Source organism: Cryptomeria japonica, unplaced genomic scaffold, assembly GCF_030272615.1.
Source record: "Cryptomeria japonica unplaced genomic scaffold, Sugi_1.0 HiC_scaffold_49, whole genome shotgun sequence".
Lineage (NCBI taxonomy): Eukaryota > Viridiplantae > Streptophyta > Pinopsida > Cupressales > Cupressaceae > Cryptomeria > Cryptomeria japonica.
In genome coordinates this window covers 3089-20198 of record NW_026728871.1, presented here as the reverse complement: position 1 = coordinate 20198, position 17110 = coordinate 3089, and positions in this window count along the sequence as shown.

Genomic DNA, 17110 nt, shown 5'->3' with positions numbered 1-17110 from the left:
ATACTCTAACTAACAACAACTAATCAAAATAGAGTAAAAAACATCAATCAAAATATGAACAAAGATTAGCTTTTAAAAATTATATAATGCGAAGAGATCAAGCTTCGAACGCATTGCATGTCATGCCTAAAGGGTGTAAATTAGAGTTTTTTTAATATGACACAATTTAGGAAAATGCATTCACCCAACATGGTAGATGACCAAAACAGTAAATACCAAATTAGAAACAAGTACATACCCATCATTTGTTAAAATTTATCAACTATTTTAATTAGAGACTAAAAATTGACTAATGTTGATCAACAAGTGAAGCGAAAAGTTTTCAATGTAATGTTTTTATTTTAATTACATTTTAAATTTAATTTTCAACTAAAGAAATGTTAATACTAAAAAATTATTAGTAGATTAATCCAAGTCCAATAGTAATTCAAATTATGAGTCTCTAATTGTAAAAAAACATACAATCTATTTCTGGTAGACTTCTTAGAAATTTTTTAGCCAAATTGTGTGCTTTCTGTGAGATTTCTTGTGATAAATTATGTTACTATTTGGAATACTTTGAGAGATTGAAGGAAAAAAAGGGATGGAGGTCCAACATTGAGCCCATTATAAAGAAACCATATGGCATAAAAAAAAAAGGAAAAGAAAAAAAAAGAATAAGGTGTTGGTGTAAATAATTATTCATCTTGGATATTATTACACTTACTTAAGTTTACTTAGGAAATGCATTTCATAATAGTTTGGGGATGAGATACTTGGGTGTTTGTCCCACATTGGGATAGTGTGTGTAGGAGAAATTCCACCTTTTATGGTGTTGATCTTGTTGTTACACTCCACATTCAGTGGGTGGTCCACCTCATGTGGACTATTATATTATTTCTCCTACCTACCCAGACCTATTTCCTACCTACCCTTGTTTCTTATTGAGCCACATGTCATGTTTGTGTGCTCACATATCCCTAGCCTTGCCTATATAAGAAAGCTCATCTACATTGTATGTAAATTGATAGTATTGATCATTTTCTATTGATGAGAATACAGTTTATTCTTGTCCTATATTGTGTCTCTATTTTGTACATTTCATTGAGCTCTTGATCTTGGCAAAATCTCACATGGTATCAGAGCCATTGGGGCTTCATTGATTCATCTTGAAGAGGCATTATTGCGATGTTAAGAGGCAGATCTGAAGAGCAGCATCTTTTGGAGGCGTCCTAGACCAGATCTGACCCCGCCATTGCGTCCAGAAGGATGTTTCCATGAATTTTGGTTATAAAGTCGGCCTATTTTGACCCCCCCTGTGACCTGGCATACCCTGCAGGTCTGCAGCACCGGTCCACATCGCCCGTGCCGTCGCCACCTCTGGTATCCTCAGTTGCGGCCCCTTCCTCTCGTCGGCCACCTCGACTTTCATCCTCCCGTCTGTCGTTGTCAGCACTGACCGTCCCATCCTTGCCATGCTCCGCTCGTGCCTGTACCAGCCACCGCCTGTGCCGGTACCCACCGTCCCCGTCGCCGCCATCCAGACCACTTCCCCTCTCCGGCAACCACAGCCCCCTCCTGCCGGCCGGGACATAAACTCCACTGGCCCCTCGGCTTCGGCCGCTCCCTCCGTCGGTGACCACCAAAATAGGCAGCCCCACGTCCGCCACTGGCCCGCTGGTAAAACCCATACGCACAGTCATCCACCACGTCATCTGCCATGCAGAGCTGACACACACTACCCAGTCAGCAAATTCGTACGGTACGCCCTGCACAGTCAGCAGTCCTTATAGTACGGAGGTGAAGTTTTTGCAACAGTCATATGTCTGTCAAATTTAACACAGTGAATTGCTAACATCAGTGCCACATCATCATTTTTCAAAAATTTTGCAGGCCCCTCTCATTGAGCTTTTTGATTTTGCAGTTCAACTTCAAATGGCCATAACTTGCTCATTTTTGCTCCTTTTTGGGTGCAATTTTTTTTGAAATGGGCTAGAATTTCGTGCTCTCCATAGTGGTGAAGAATTTTTTTGATTTTGATTCACTGATTTTTCAGAAAATTTAATTTTTGGTGACTATACCTGAGTAATCCCAGTTTTTGCAACTTCAGAGGCTTCGTTTAGGGTCATACGACCTCCTTTTTAGGTGCCATTTTTTTTTGAAAGTGCTTATTTTTTCGTCTACTTTCACATGATGCTATCAGATTGATGCCATTGTAAGTAGAAATTTTACTTTCAGATATTGGCCATTTTTGGCTCTCTTGGTACTTGTATATTTGCTTGAATCTCAGTTAGATTCATTGCACTATTGATTGAAGTCTCCTGTATCTCATTTGAGAAGTTGTAAAATTTGCATCATAAGTCCACTTTGCCTTGTTTTGCAAGTGGCTCATTGTAATCACACTAAGTATGAAGTGCCAAAATCATCACTTTGGGGGGGGTACTTTGATTGATTGAATTTGGGGGGGGGGTGTATCTTGTGCTTTTGTGCTCTTGTGTTCCTTCCTTTTTGCTGCTATGGGTTCTTCTAAGTTTCCTCTCTTAACTCCTCATAATTATGCTACTTGGAAAATTGATGCATGGAGTAAACTTATGGAAAAAGGACTCACTCATTACATTCATGGAACTATTGTTGCTCCCGCTGATCCTAAGGTTGATCCAATTGGTCACTTGGATTGGCTCACTAAAAATATCATGGCAATTGGTACCTTAAGAAAGTATGTATAAAAGGATCTCATTTTTCGTATTGAGAAATGTACTCTAATCAAGGATGGTTGGAAAAAGTTTCAAGACTTGTATGGTCAAGTTGATGAGATTAGGGGATATCAAATTGATAGTGATCTCACCATGTTAGATCCCAAGAACTTTGATACTATACAAGATTATGTCACTAAGGCAAATGAGTTGAGGGCACAACTCAAAGATTGTGGCATTGATAAGAAGGATACTCAATTGATATTCAACTTGATAGGCAAGCTTCCACAAGAATATGCAGCATTTGTTTCTAGTTTCCAAACCCATAGGATGACAATGGGTTCAAGCTACAAAATGCCTACATTTGATGCTTTCAATGAAATGTTGATGATGGAACAAACTAAGTTGATAAGCATGGGCATTCTTAAGGCTTCTAAGTCTCAAGCATTAGTGGCAAATCAAGGGAACAAAGGAAATCAAGGAAAGGACAACTCAAACAAGAAGAAATGGCAATCAAAGCCTAAGGGAAAAGCACCATCTTCTCCACAACAAGGAAATTCATCCTCTTCCAAGAGAGATAATTCACCAAAGAGGGAGAGACCTACTTGTGCTTACTGTAAAAAGATTGGTCATGAGGAGCATCGTTGCCATTCTAAGAAGATTGATGAGCTTACACATATCATCAAAAAGCATAACATTGATTTGCCTAAAGTCTACAAGAAGGATGATTCATCAACTTCCACTTCCTCACATTCAAAAGGAAAAGGGCAAGCATTCATGGCTTCTACAAGTGGGAAGACTCACTCTTTTGGAACAAGAAAAGGAAAAGCTCTATGTGCTACTATTAGTCATAATTCAGAGAGATGGCTTCTAGATTCAGGGGCTTCTCATCATATGGCATGTTCGCAGTCTATGTTCTCTACTTTTGAGCCTTGCACCATGCCATAGATTTTGATGGGCAATCATACATACATGGATGTGATTGGGAAAGGATCTATTGACATTGGGGATAACTCCTTCAATGATGTGTTGTGTGTACCCCACTTGACAAACAATCTCCTTTCTATCTATCAAATCACACACTGGGGTGGTTGATCATGCATCTCGGTTATACTCCTTTTCAGATTTTTTTGATGATGATGATTTCACATTTGATGATTCTATACATGATGATCACACTTCTTGTGATGGTTCATATTTTGAGGAGAACTTTGGATACTTGAATATGGGGATTCTCACATGTGACCCCATTCTTGAGCCATGTATTTCATCTCCTCATATTGATATCACATCACCTATTGCACCATAATGGAACAACCATTGAGGACTCAGTAGAGCCATGGTTGAGTTGTCCAAGTTTTGGTTTGAGTCAATTGTGTCCAGGATGCTGACAACCTGAGAAGTGAGATGCTTAGGTAGTTCACAGGTAAAGTACTCTAGATGAATGTATTCATGTTTTAGGGGTCAATTGTGTTGTGTTTAGGTCTTCTAGGGTGTTACAGGACCTTCAGGAGTCTTAAAATGCATTAGAATTCAAAGTTGCATCTTGGAGCCAAAAGTTGTCAAAAGTTGCTGAGCAACATTTTGCAATTTCTTGCAAAAGTTGCATTTTTGGTTTTAGGCATTAAATGTTAGTTGAACCAACTATAACAAGAGCATATAAGCCAAAATTCACTTCATTGTATGTGTTGGAGGTTTGGAAATGCAAGAGCAAGTTTTTGGTATGTGAAGCAACCTTGTTTCCACCGATTTTTGATAGTTTACTCTTATTTTCATTGTTTTGTACAGTCCAGTATGGACTAGATGGTGTAAATCCATTGTAATTATGGGTATTAATTTAATTTGTCTTCTTAAACATTTATTTTCAGGCTTTATTGTCCTAAGTTGTAGAGATTACCTCCATTCTTTGCAACTAGGAGCAAAACCCTTGCAAGTAGGGTTTAAGAGCAAGAAATGGCTCTAACCTAGGCATTCTTGGATGAAACCTATTGAAATCACTAAGAATGCTAGGTTAGGGTCTGTACATAGGTTTATAATAGGGCGTGTGGTGTTGCAAGTGCAGGAGCAGGAGAAACAATGAAGCCCTAGGCTCACTGCTGGGAGTAGGTGAGTTAGGACAACAAGAAAGGTGTGATTTATGAGAACATGGGGATTGGTGCAGGACCAAGTGACACATGAATGGAAATCCCTTTGATTTCCCTTGAAGGTTCCCAAATTTATTGGAGCATGAGATTTGACTGGTGAAGAGTTTTAGACCCATCTTGCCAATTCACCGGTTAGGCCTAAAACCCTTCAAAATAGTGCAACATTGGAAAATCCACTTGTACAGATAAACCAAATGCACTTTTCTAGTATTGTTTGTAACTTCCAAAAGGGTACTCAAATCGATAATTTATTTCTAGGCTTGTTTGGGACTTTCAAAAAGTAAACCCCTAAAACCTCATAGGGAGGGCTAATGCAATTAGGCCTATTTTGGTGCCGATAGAGACCTAGAAGGGTTAGGAAGCCAAGGCGATGGATTTGGTGAGCCTCAAACCTCCAAATACATTAAAGACACCTTGTAGATGCATTAGGAAACCATAGGAAGTGATTGTGTGTTAAGATCCTTGTAGGAGTGGTTGGAGCCCAGGAGAGGAGTGTATGAGTAACTGAGGTGGCCACCTCAAGGAGTGGAGTTGATTGTCTAGAAACCATTGGCTATACCTAGGAGGCAAGTAAAGAAGGTTTAGACCTAGGAGGTCTCATTATCATAACCCCTGCAAAGTGCCATAGGAAGGAATTGACTAGTTGTAGGGTTGAGTAGGACAAGTCACTCAAGAAGGTGTAATAAACAAAGCTCCAAGACTCTCTGCATCATTTTGACAAAAAGGGAGAGGATATCAAAAAATTGCCAATTATTCTTCTCATTCATGAAATGGAATATCAGGACCATAGGGAGAAAGCAGTGATGAATCTAAATTTCCTTCTAAATTGGACAAATGTGGTGGTGAATCTAGAGCCGAACTAGATAGCAAAGTTCATGGAGATGGAAGGTTTGGAGCTACAGAGTCATTGAAACAAAATGGAAATAGGAAGCCCCATGGAAAATGCAAAAATGGAGGACAGTACTGAAGGTTAGAGATGTTAGAAAAGCCCCTTTGTTTTGAGGTTTTTAGCATAATGTCCTATAAGTTTCTTTAGTAGGCTTAACAAGGTAGATAGTAAAGGAAATTGAGAATAGACTTATATGGTAGGTAGTATTAGATGGTGAACAAATATCTATAAACTTTAATGCTTACGAACCATATCTTCTTGCAAGCAATTTTGTAATATGTCAATAGAAACTCTATCTCAGAAGGGATTTCACAATGATGTGATTTTATTTTTATATTAATGCAGGGGACTGGGCCAAACTAGTAGTTTAATTATCAAAAAAAAAAATTATGCTAAAAACTGAGTAATAAATACTTTAGATCCAGTTTTACAAGTACCTCCATGATTAAGGCATGTCATAATACCAATCGAGCAACATCAATCCTTGTGTAAGAATCAAAGATAGGGGTTTCATATCAAAGGTAACATTTCTTAATTCAAGAATATCCATTAAGGTTTCAACCTTTTTCCTTTATGAGGAGAAGGTCTCTTTTCATCAAACATTATTGTAGTGGAAGTAGGAACACTAATACAAATACACATATGAGTTTTGACATAACCCAATGATTTGCAAACCTTAAGCCCCCTTTTCATTATATGACTTAAAATTATATCTACTTGAACCTTAATATAAGAATCCCATAAGCATGATAATTATATTTTTTCATTCCCATTTATAGCACATAGGTTATCCTTACAAAATATTAATGGGGTGTTTGATCAGGTATATTTCTCTCTCCTTTCTTTTATTTGCACACCCTCTTTCTTGTATTATACAATGAGAAATTCAATTGGATTATCTTAATATCATATTAATTAATATCCAAATTCTAATATCCCTATGCATAAATTAATTATTCATCAATTCCAAGGAATCAAAAATTCAATCCATATTCAATACTTCATATATGCATAAGAAATTATTGATTGTTACTTATTAGTTCATCACATGAAAAAAATACATGTTAGAGCTATTTTAATTTTCATCATAATCAAAGAAGATATATATAAGTAAGTAGAAGGACACAACCAATGGAATAAATTCACCATCACCATTTCAATTTAACTAAGTAAGATATGTACTAAATTAGGGCTGCATTAACTATTGAAGATGTGGGGTTTAACACTTTGATTTCTATGCCTAGTTCACATCTGATTATGCTTATTTGTGGGACTTATTTTGGAAACTAGGTGTAATACCCTACTCATGACCTTTTTCTTGAGTAAATTGTTGAGACTGGGGCACCCAATGCCCTTGTCCATGGACTAGGCTTCCCAACACCCCTACAATCTAATCTTTTCGGCTATAGATTTTGAATTACAATGATTGGTTTTTATGATAGCAAGAAAGTGGTCCTTGATGTTTGTCTTCATCAAAATTTAAATCTGAAAAGGTGTAAGTTGTATGTAAATACAACCCTCTCTTTCTCTCTCATTTTAAACGTAACTAATGTAAATGATCCATCAATCCTATGAGAACACATTTAGTAATTGACCACAGGTCTGCAATCAAGGTGTCAAACATTCAAACCGATGTCTTTCTTTCAACAATAATGATCAAGTTTTAAATGTTCTGTCATGATAAAGGCATGCATTAACTATAGTGAAGCAAAGGGAACGGGAGCTTTGCAAGCAGGAGTGCTGAGGTTTGTGCCACCGAAGAGGGCGGCGAGGGTGAGGATGAGGGAGATCTGGATGAGACAGCAGATGGTTTGGGAGAAAGCCCCTCCGTGGCTTTTGTTCTTACTTATGCCTTGTGCACAGTATTCCCCTTTGGTGGGGTCCAAAGGTTTTTGGAGTTTGCGGTAGGTTCTGTGAGGGGTGCAGCCGACATGGTTTTGGGGGAATTTTCACCTCGTGTTGTACCTTCTCTTCCCACGTGGAGTGGTATGGGGTTGGTTTTGCTTCTGATCCTCTTTGTGTCTATGGTGATGTTTGGTCCCTTGTGGCTAGATTTTCTTGTGGGAGAGACACTCTATTGTTGCTTCCTTGCACAAGGTTTGGGGGCTTGGTCCTCTCCATTCCAGAGGTTGGACTAGGTTTTGTTTGCTTTTTGGATTCCTCTTTTTGTTTTCCTTCTCATGGGATGGCTGCAACGGGGTCTTTTGAGGTGATCCCTGTTGGCATTATGGATGAATTGATTATGTGTTGCATTGATGTTTTGTCATTGATGTCAACACTAGCTGATATGGATGGTTATCGGTAGACAAGTTTTGGTTACCGATAGAAGATCTAGTGTTAGTGACATAAGAGATTATCTATTCACACTTCCAACATGTTTGGATCAATGAAGTATATTGGATCTCATGAGTTATATGCTCCATGATAATGTTTTGGTTGGTTGGTATTGGCTTGGTAATTGGATGTTATCATACACTCTAGTAAACGCTTACCAGCACTGGTTTAAGGGTTTACCGACAGAGCTTTCATTGAGGAATTGTGACAAGATGCATAATTTGTGTTGGTGCAACTTCTTCATGGACTTTAGGATGCTAAAGATGTTCTTAGATCATGCTTCAAATGCTTGAAGACATTTCTTTGGCATGGTGGACCCAGAATAGGTCCAGTACCTATCTAGGTTATAGACTGGTATCATGCTAGCGTGTACTCTACACATTACCAGGATGATTCGAGATGATTTATGGATTTGTTATTATTGTTTTGGTCTTAAGCCGACATGGCATATCATTGTAAATGAAATTATGTAATGATATTATTGTAATATCTTTAGGTGGTTGACCTAATTGGTTTAGGCCTTAGGGTTTGTATAAATAAGAGGTGGAAACTCTTTGTAAAGTATCATGGTTATTGAAAAGGTCATGGTCAAGGAATTTAATGTGCGAATCTTGTAATATCATTTAGACAAAGGAGGTGATCAATCATTGGTGATCGAATTGGATTCAAAAGAGGATTTAGTCCTTTGACATTGAGCTTAACCGAGACTGTAATCAGGCATGGTCGATGCTATTTCCAACATTTCATTCTATTGGATTGTTGTCCATTTATCTTGAGAAGGTTTTAGCCTCTCTGTAGTTAGTGAGACTCTTTTGTAATGAGTAGTATGCTCTAGGCAGTGTGCCTTCTTGCAAGTGCAGGCCCCTCTTGTAATACATACTTTTTGCAGAAGTATCATCTGATTGTGGGTAGGTTTCCCATTGTGGTTTTTCCATTTCTGGGTTTTCCACATACAAATCATGGTGTTATGTGGTATGGTTGCTTTGCATTGATTATTGGGTTAATTGTTAAGTTGTATTGTTTACCGGTATCTGTTCCTATCGACATCTGTCTTTTCTTTACCGATACTTGATTTGTTTAAGGTTGTATTGTGGATTAAAAGTTATACCCTGTTAATGTAACTAATTCACCTCCTCTCTCAGTTGTTGATCGGTTATCCTAACAATTGGTATCAAGGCTTTGGTCCTCTTTTGCAGAAGCTTAACTACTTGAGGTAGATCCTATGGCAACTAACACTTCTAATCTACGGACAACTATTTTCAGAAGAGAAATCCCTAAGCTTGATGGAACAAATTATGGGATATTGAAAATTTGACTAGAGACTCATCTTAGATGTCTTGGCAAGGATATTTGGGAGATCACTGAGAAAGGATACACACCTTATGATTCGACATCTAGGAATCCTGCTCCTACAGACCTGGATAAGAATATTGAAAATGATTGCAGAGCTAGAGAAGCCCTCCTGTGTGCACTTACTGATCAGCAGATTATGGGATTGAATGACAAATCGTCAGCTAAGTTTATGGAAAGAGTAAATGAGATTTTTATGGGAATTCAATATTGTGGAGGAGTTCTAAGTGAAGATGAAATAGTTTCCAAAGTCTTGAGAGCCCTTCCACCAGCTTACAAGATGAAGGCAACTGCAATTAATGAGTTAAGAACAATGGAAAACACTTCAGTCAACAGAGATATTCTGATTGGGAAATTATCTACTTTTGAGCTTGAAGAATTTGGATCTTCTAGAGTTGTAAAGTCTGAACCTGCTTTTCATGCATCATCATCAATATCTACCAGCAAGAATGATTGGAGAGCCCTATATGCAAAATAATTGGAAGACATGAGGAAAGAAGATGAAGAATTTGAGCAACTTGAAGCCTTATTTGCTAGAAGAATACCTAAAGGTCCAACTAGAAGTAAGTATGAAGGAAAAGCACCTTTTAAATGTTTTGCATGTAATAAGATTGGTCATTTTGCATCTAGATGTCCTGAAAGGAATGTAAGGTTTGAAGAAAGAGTTAAGAAATATTTTAAGCCTAACCCAAACATATATAGATTCAAGAAGAGTAAACAATGCTACATAGAAGATGATGAAGGAGTAACAAATGAGGAAGGAGATGAACCAACAAAAGACTCTGCTAGTGGATCTAGAAATGGTAAGGAATGAGCGTTCTATGCTTTGAAGGAAGATGAACTAGAACCGGCTATAAAAAATGAAGAGAAGGCCTTGGCAACAAAAGTTGAAGATACAGATGAATGGGTAATTGATAGTGGATACTCACACCATATGACTAGAGATAAAAGGAAATTTTTATCCCTGCAAGAATACAATGGTAGTCAAGTTAGATTTGGAGATGAAAAGGCATGTATGATCAAAGGTAGAGGTATTATTTCTTTGGATGGCAAGCATAATAATGATAATGTCCATTATGTAGAAGGTTTGAAGCATAATATTTTGAGTGTTGGACAATTAGTTGATAAGGGTTTACAACTTCAGTTTAAAGATAGAAAATGCAAAATCATTAACAAGACTGGTTTGAAAATTGCAATCGTTATTCGGACAGGAAGTAATATCTTTCACTCGAACACTGGTAATAAGACATGTTTGATTGCTCATATTGATGAGAGTTGGCTATGGCATAAGAGGTTGTTTCATGTTAATTTTGATTGCATTGTTAAGATCGGTTCAACTAAGGTAGTTAGAGATATACCTAAGATTTTGAAGCCTCATAATCTGGTATGTAAGGAATGCCAATTGGGTAAGAAAGTCAGAAGTTATTTTAAGAGCATACATGATAAATCTAATGATGTACTTGATTTGATTCACACTGACTTATGTGGTCCAACAAGGACTAGAACCTTTCAAGGTGATAGGTATTTCATGCAGATTATTGATGAGTATTCTAGAATGATTTGGGTGACTTTTCTGAGGGAGAAGTCTGAAGCCTTTGAGAAATTCAAGATCTTTAAAGCAAAGGTTGAAACAGAAACTAGATTGAAAATTAAATGTCTAAGATCAAATCATGGCGGTGAATTCACTTCTCATGAATTTAACGGTTATTGTGAGACAAATGGAATCAGGAGACATCTATCTGTACCTAGGACTCCTCAACAAAATGGAGTAGTTGAAAGGAAGAACAAAACCATTTTGGATGCAACTAGATCTATGATGATGGAAGCCAAAATTCTTCATATCTACTGGAGAGAAGTAGTGAGTACGACAATTTACGCATTCAATAGACTTCACATCAAAGGTGAAACCGGTAAGACCCCTTATGAACTATTGTTTGGATACACACCTACTGTTAAATATTTTAAATTTTTTGGAAGTAAATGCTATATCAAAAGAGATGATTCAATTGGAAAGTTTTATCCTAGATGTGATGAAGGGATATTTCTTGGTTATTCAAATCAGAGCAAAGCATATACATGTTATAACAAAAGATCATAGCAAATTGTGGAAAGTGCTAATGTGAAAGTAGATGAACAATATAGAAATCATTCTATTTCATATGATAGGGAACTGACAGTGGAAATGATCATAACTGAACCGATAATGCCTCAATCGATACAGGAAGCTGAGACAATTACACTGGCACAATCAGAAAAAATTCACCTGTGACTGATGATAAGAGTGGTGAGCCTGAAGTTCAAAAGACACCAAGGTATGTAAGATTAAATCATTCTGAAGATCAAATTATTGGAGATAGAGACAAGGGAGTTATGACAAGTAGAAAACTGGAAAATGAAGAGGCATGTCTTATTTCTCAAGTTGAACCGACAACTGTTATGTAAGCTTGTAAGGATAAACATTTGTTAAAGGCTATGGAAGATGAATTAGATCAAATAGAGAATAAAGAAACTTGGTCTTTAGTTTCTCAACCAAAAAATAAGAATGTTATTGGAACTAAATGGGTTTTTAGAAATAAACTAAATGAGGATGGTCAAGTTATAAGAAACAAGGCTAGATTGGTTTATAAAGGATATTCTCAAATGGAAGGAATTCATTATGGTGAGACATTTGAACCTGTAGCTAGAATTGAAGATGTTAGACAGGAAGAGCACTTCTGGTGGAGGTTTCTTTCTTGGAAAGAAACCGGTTTCATGTATAAGAAAAAAACAATCATGCATTTCTTTATCTATTGCAGAAGCTGAGTATGTTGCAGTAACAACTAATTGCACTCAAGTTTTGTGGATGAAGAAAATGTTGAAGGATATCAGAGTAAAATGTAGTGAACTGGTAGTTATCTACTGTGATAACTCTGCAACTATTGACATGTCTAAGAATCCAGTATTTCACTCTAAGACTAAGCATATTTCAATAAAGTATAACTTTCTGAAGCACAAGGTAGAAGCAAAGGAAGTCAAATTGGTTTATGTGAACACTAAAGAACAGATTGTAGACATATTCACTTAACCGTTGTCTAAGGAATCATTTGAATATTTAAGATACAGGTTAGGGGTTTCTGCCCCTCCAATAGAGACTTGATTGATGAAGTTTGTCATCAGTTAGACATGTATTATCAGAAACATTATTCATTTTGGCACTAATGAGTGGTGCTAGTACTTAGGGGGAGTAGTCAACTTTGAGATTCAAAGGTTTATATCATTGCTTTGATATTTTTGTCAGATTTCTGGCATTGATATCAAAGGGGGAGTGATAGTAATGTGAAAAATCATTCCGAACCTTACAAAGATATCATTCACTGGGGGAGAGCTATTGATCGTTGGTTGTCTTCCACAGGGGGAGACTTGTTTGGAATCTCTTGGTACTTAGATGTTTTTCACCTCTAGTGTTGCCATTAATTCCAAAAGGGGGAGATTGTTGGCATTATGGATGAATTGATTATGTGTTGCATTGATGTACATTTTGTCATTGATGTCAACACTAGCTGATATGGATGGTTACCGACAGACAAGTTTTGGTTACCGATAGAAGATCTAGTGTTACCGAAAGAAGAGATTATCTATTGACACTTCCGACATGTTTGGATCAGTGAAGTATATTGGATTTTATGAGTTATATGCTCCATGAACATGTTTTGGTTAGTTGGTATTGGCTTGGTAATTGGATGTTATCATACACTTTGGTAAACCCTTACCAACACTAGTTTAAGGCTTTACCGACAGAGCTTTCATTGAGGAATTGTGACATGATGCATAATTGGTGTAGGTGCAACTTCTTCATGGACTTTAGGATGCTGAAGATGTTCTTTGATCATGCTTCAAATGCTTGAAGATATTGCTTTGGCACGGTGGACCCAGAATAGGTCTGGTACCTATCTAGGTTATGGATCGGTATCATGCTATCGTGTACTCTACATGTTACCGGGATGATTCGAGATGATTTATGGATTTGTTATTATTTCTTTGGTCTTAAGCCGACATGGCATATCATTGTAAATGGAATTATGTAATGATATTATTGTAATATCTTTAGGTGGCCGACCTAATTGGTTTAGGCCTTAAGGTTTGTATAAATAAGAGGTAGAAACTCTTTGTAAAGTATCATGGTTATTGGAAAGGTCATGATCAAGGAATGTAATGTGCGAATATTGTAATATCATTCAGACAAAGGAGTTGATCGATCATTGGTGATCGAATTGGATTCAGAAGAGGATTTAGTCCTCCGACATTGAGCTTAACCGGGACTGTAATCAGGCATGGTAGATGCTATTTCCAACAGTTCACTCTATGGATTGTTGTCCATTTATCTTGAGAAGGTTGTAGCCTCTCTATAGTCAGTGAGACTCTTTTGTAATGAGCAGTATGCTCTAGGCAGTGTGCCTTCCTGCAAGTGCAGGCCCCTCTTGTAAAACATACTTTCTGTAGAAGTATCATCTAACTGTGGGTAGGTTTACCACCATGGTTGTTCCCTTTCTAGGTTTTCCATGCCAAATTCATGGTGTTATGTGGTATGGTTTATTTGCATTGATTATATGGTTAATTGTTTTTGATTAAGGAAAATCAGGTTTTAAGGGACCCAAAACCCACTTACATTATGAAGGATGAGCATGAAAGAAACTAGAGAAGACAAGACCTAGACAAAAAAGATGCAAAAAAAACCAGTAGCTAGGATAAAAGGACAACACAGAGCCAACGAGAAACTAGCATCCAAACTCCAACATTACATATCAAATAAAAACTTTAATAGACTCCTTTGCATTCTGAACCAACAACATCATGGTCTTAGCGGCTTCTCTTACATCATTGTTCTCCTATTTCAGCTGAATGCCTTTCATCTTTGTCTCCATATCACTGGTTGTCTGCCTGGTCCTTCACCTGGAGATTTGATGAGTAGAGGTGGAGGTCGGTATATCATCAATGATTACCAAATCCTTATTCTTATTTTTCCTCTGTAAGTGATCCACCAAGGCATTCATGTTTTGAGATGAGATTCTCAAGACCTCAAGATTGTGGTTCATGAAGTTTTTCAATGCCTTCTCAGTTTTAGCAACCCGATTGATGATGATCTCGTTATCCACCTCAGTCTTTTCTTTTACAATTCTAATCACATCCTCCAGATGTTTCAAATCCCCTTTTATAAGATCTTTTTCCGACCAGTCCTCCATTTCAATTTCATCCTCTGCTTCACTGGTTTCCACCTCCGCACTCTTTTTCCCCGAATTAGTATACTTGATCAAATTGTGAATCTTATTCTCCAGGTCTCTCTGTTTTCTCTGAATGCTGGTAATATTTTCAATAACCCACTTCTGAAAATTGAAAGACTCCAGCGTGTAATTTTGAGCGGCATTCAAGATAGTTTTCACCGTATCCCTTTCCTGCTTAGAGCTCACAGATTTAGGGTTGGATTTCTCCATGGAGTTCTGGGTAAAATTCTTGCTATCTGAACCCATAGGGTTAGAATCAGGGTTTTCAATATTGGCATCTTTTTTCCCTTCCTCCTCTTCTCCAGCATACTCTTCCTTCTCACTCTCCACTTCAATCTCAACCTCCTTCTCCTGTTCCTCCATACCATCATTCACCTCCGTGTCTACATTATCCATGTCAACTCTCCCTTTTTTATGGGTAGGGGCATTCGACAAATCATCTTCAGACTCAGAGTCAATACAACTCTCAGAAATATGTGCATTTGTTACCGAGTTATCATCCTTGCTAACACTATCTTTTTTCTTTAGGTGTTCGTAAATGAGAAAAATAAGCCTCTGATGGGCTATGGGGTAAGATTTGGGCTTTTTGGCATGGTCAGCCAAGCTCTCATTCAGGGATGATGCTAAATAAAAGGGCAGAGAAATCTTAACCCCATGGCAGAAATGATTGAGAATTGCAAAATGATAATTGTAGACTTTAGTAAATCTACCATCAACAGTCAGGAATTCCATCAAAACCCTTAGCATTTTCTGCCAAAAAGACTTTACCTATTGGGGGAGGTAGTAAGAAACGTTGTCTTGCTTGGCAAGTCGAGCTTTCTCATCCTTAGTTTTCAGGAAGTTTATAATCGCTTCAGCAGCAAACTTTTAGTCTCTGTAGAACTTTGTGCCCTCCTTTTGAAGTCTCGTGACCTTCGCAACCAAATCCTCATCAATCTTCCAGGTCTCCCCAAACAAAGTGACTCTGTTGTTGTTCCAACCCTTAGCAAAGCCTTGAGACACCGATTTTCTACTACCATGCAGCTTTTCCATATAGTTAGTGAATCCATGTCGATGGAGCCTCCTCCACACTTTCCGCTCACTTTTCTAGTTCTCGCAACCAGAGGGCTCATTCTGGTTTAGGTTACCTCTCATGTTGAACAGCAGGTTGAAGTCTCTAATAGTATATCTCACAAATTGCAGGCCAAGACTTAAACACAGGCTCTCGAGCAAAATACTTGGATTGCAGAACAGAGTACCATCTATGATTTTAAAGAAGTAAATAATAATGGCCACAGAGATCCAACACTTATTATTATAATCCCCATCACACAAATGATCATAAAAATGATGCCTAAAAACAATCATTAACTGACAGTTCGCTTGCCCCCAATCTCTGTCTTTGGATTCTGGACCCCAAAAGGTGATCATGATTTTAACTTGAACCATTGATGTGATCAAATAATAATTGCTCCCTAACATCCCTTTTACATTGGGCCTCTCTGATATATTTAGCCTCCACCTCTAAATTGACCCCTTCATTAGCTAAAAGGTCTGCAACCTTATTGCCTTCCCTTAGAGTATGAGTTATGAGAATACTAACATAGTCATTTAATAACTTTTTAGCACTTTCAATAGTATTAGTAATATTCCAAGAGGAAGAACTAGTACCTTTAAGAGCCTGAATGATATTGAGGGAGTCCCCTTCCAACCAATTTTTTTAAAAATTGAATCCCTGAGCAAGCTGGAGGCTTTTTAGCATAGCCTGAGCTTCAGCCACATGATTATTTTGGACTCCAAAAGGAGAAACAATAGCAGCAATGCAAACACCTTGAGCATTTCTGATGACTCCTCCCCCACCGGACTTCCCACGGTTGCCTTTAGCAGCTCCATCAAAATTCACCTTGACCCAATCATGATCAAGAAATCTCCAAATAATATTTTCTCTCCTTGTCTTATTGTCATATCTGTAGACTTTGTGGATTAAATTGCATTCAATAAAGATGCCTTTTTCAATATCATTCATATCGGCAAAAAACCATTGTTTGTTGTTCCTGTGAGGAATATTTATGTTTTCTTTTATAGCCCTGCAAACTTTTTCAAAGACCACCTGAGAAGTGCACTTAGCTTCCCTAAATATTCTGTTATTTCTCTCTTTCTAGATGCCCCAGCAAGTCATGGGAAGGATTAAGGACCAAAGGTTCTTGATAAGAGGAAATTTGGTGGGAAAGATCCATTGCCAAATAATTTCCTTGAGATTGTTGTGCATAACCCAATCAACTTTCCAATTCACCCAAAACTTACTCCAGATTTCCCAAGAGAAGGAACAATGGATGAATAGATGATCAACTAATTCTTCCTCTTTATGACATAGCTCACACCTGTTGGGGAACATAAAACCTCTTCGGGCCAAGTTATCAATAGTAAGAATCCTATTGTGAGTAGCAAGCCAAAAGAACATGTTGAATTTAGGGATAAGAATTC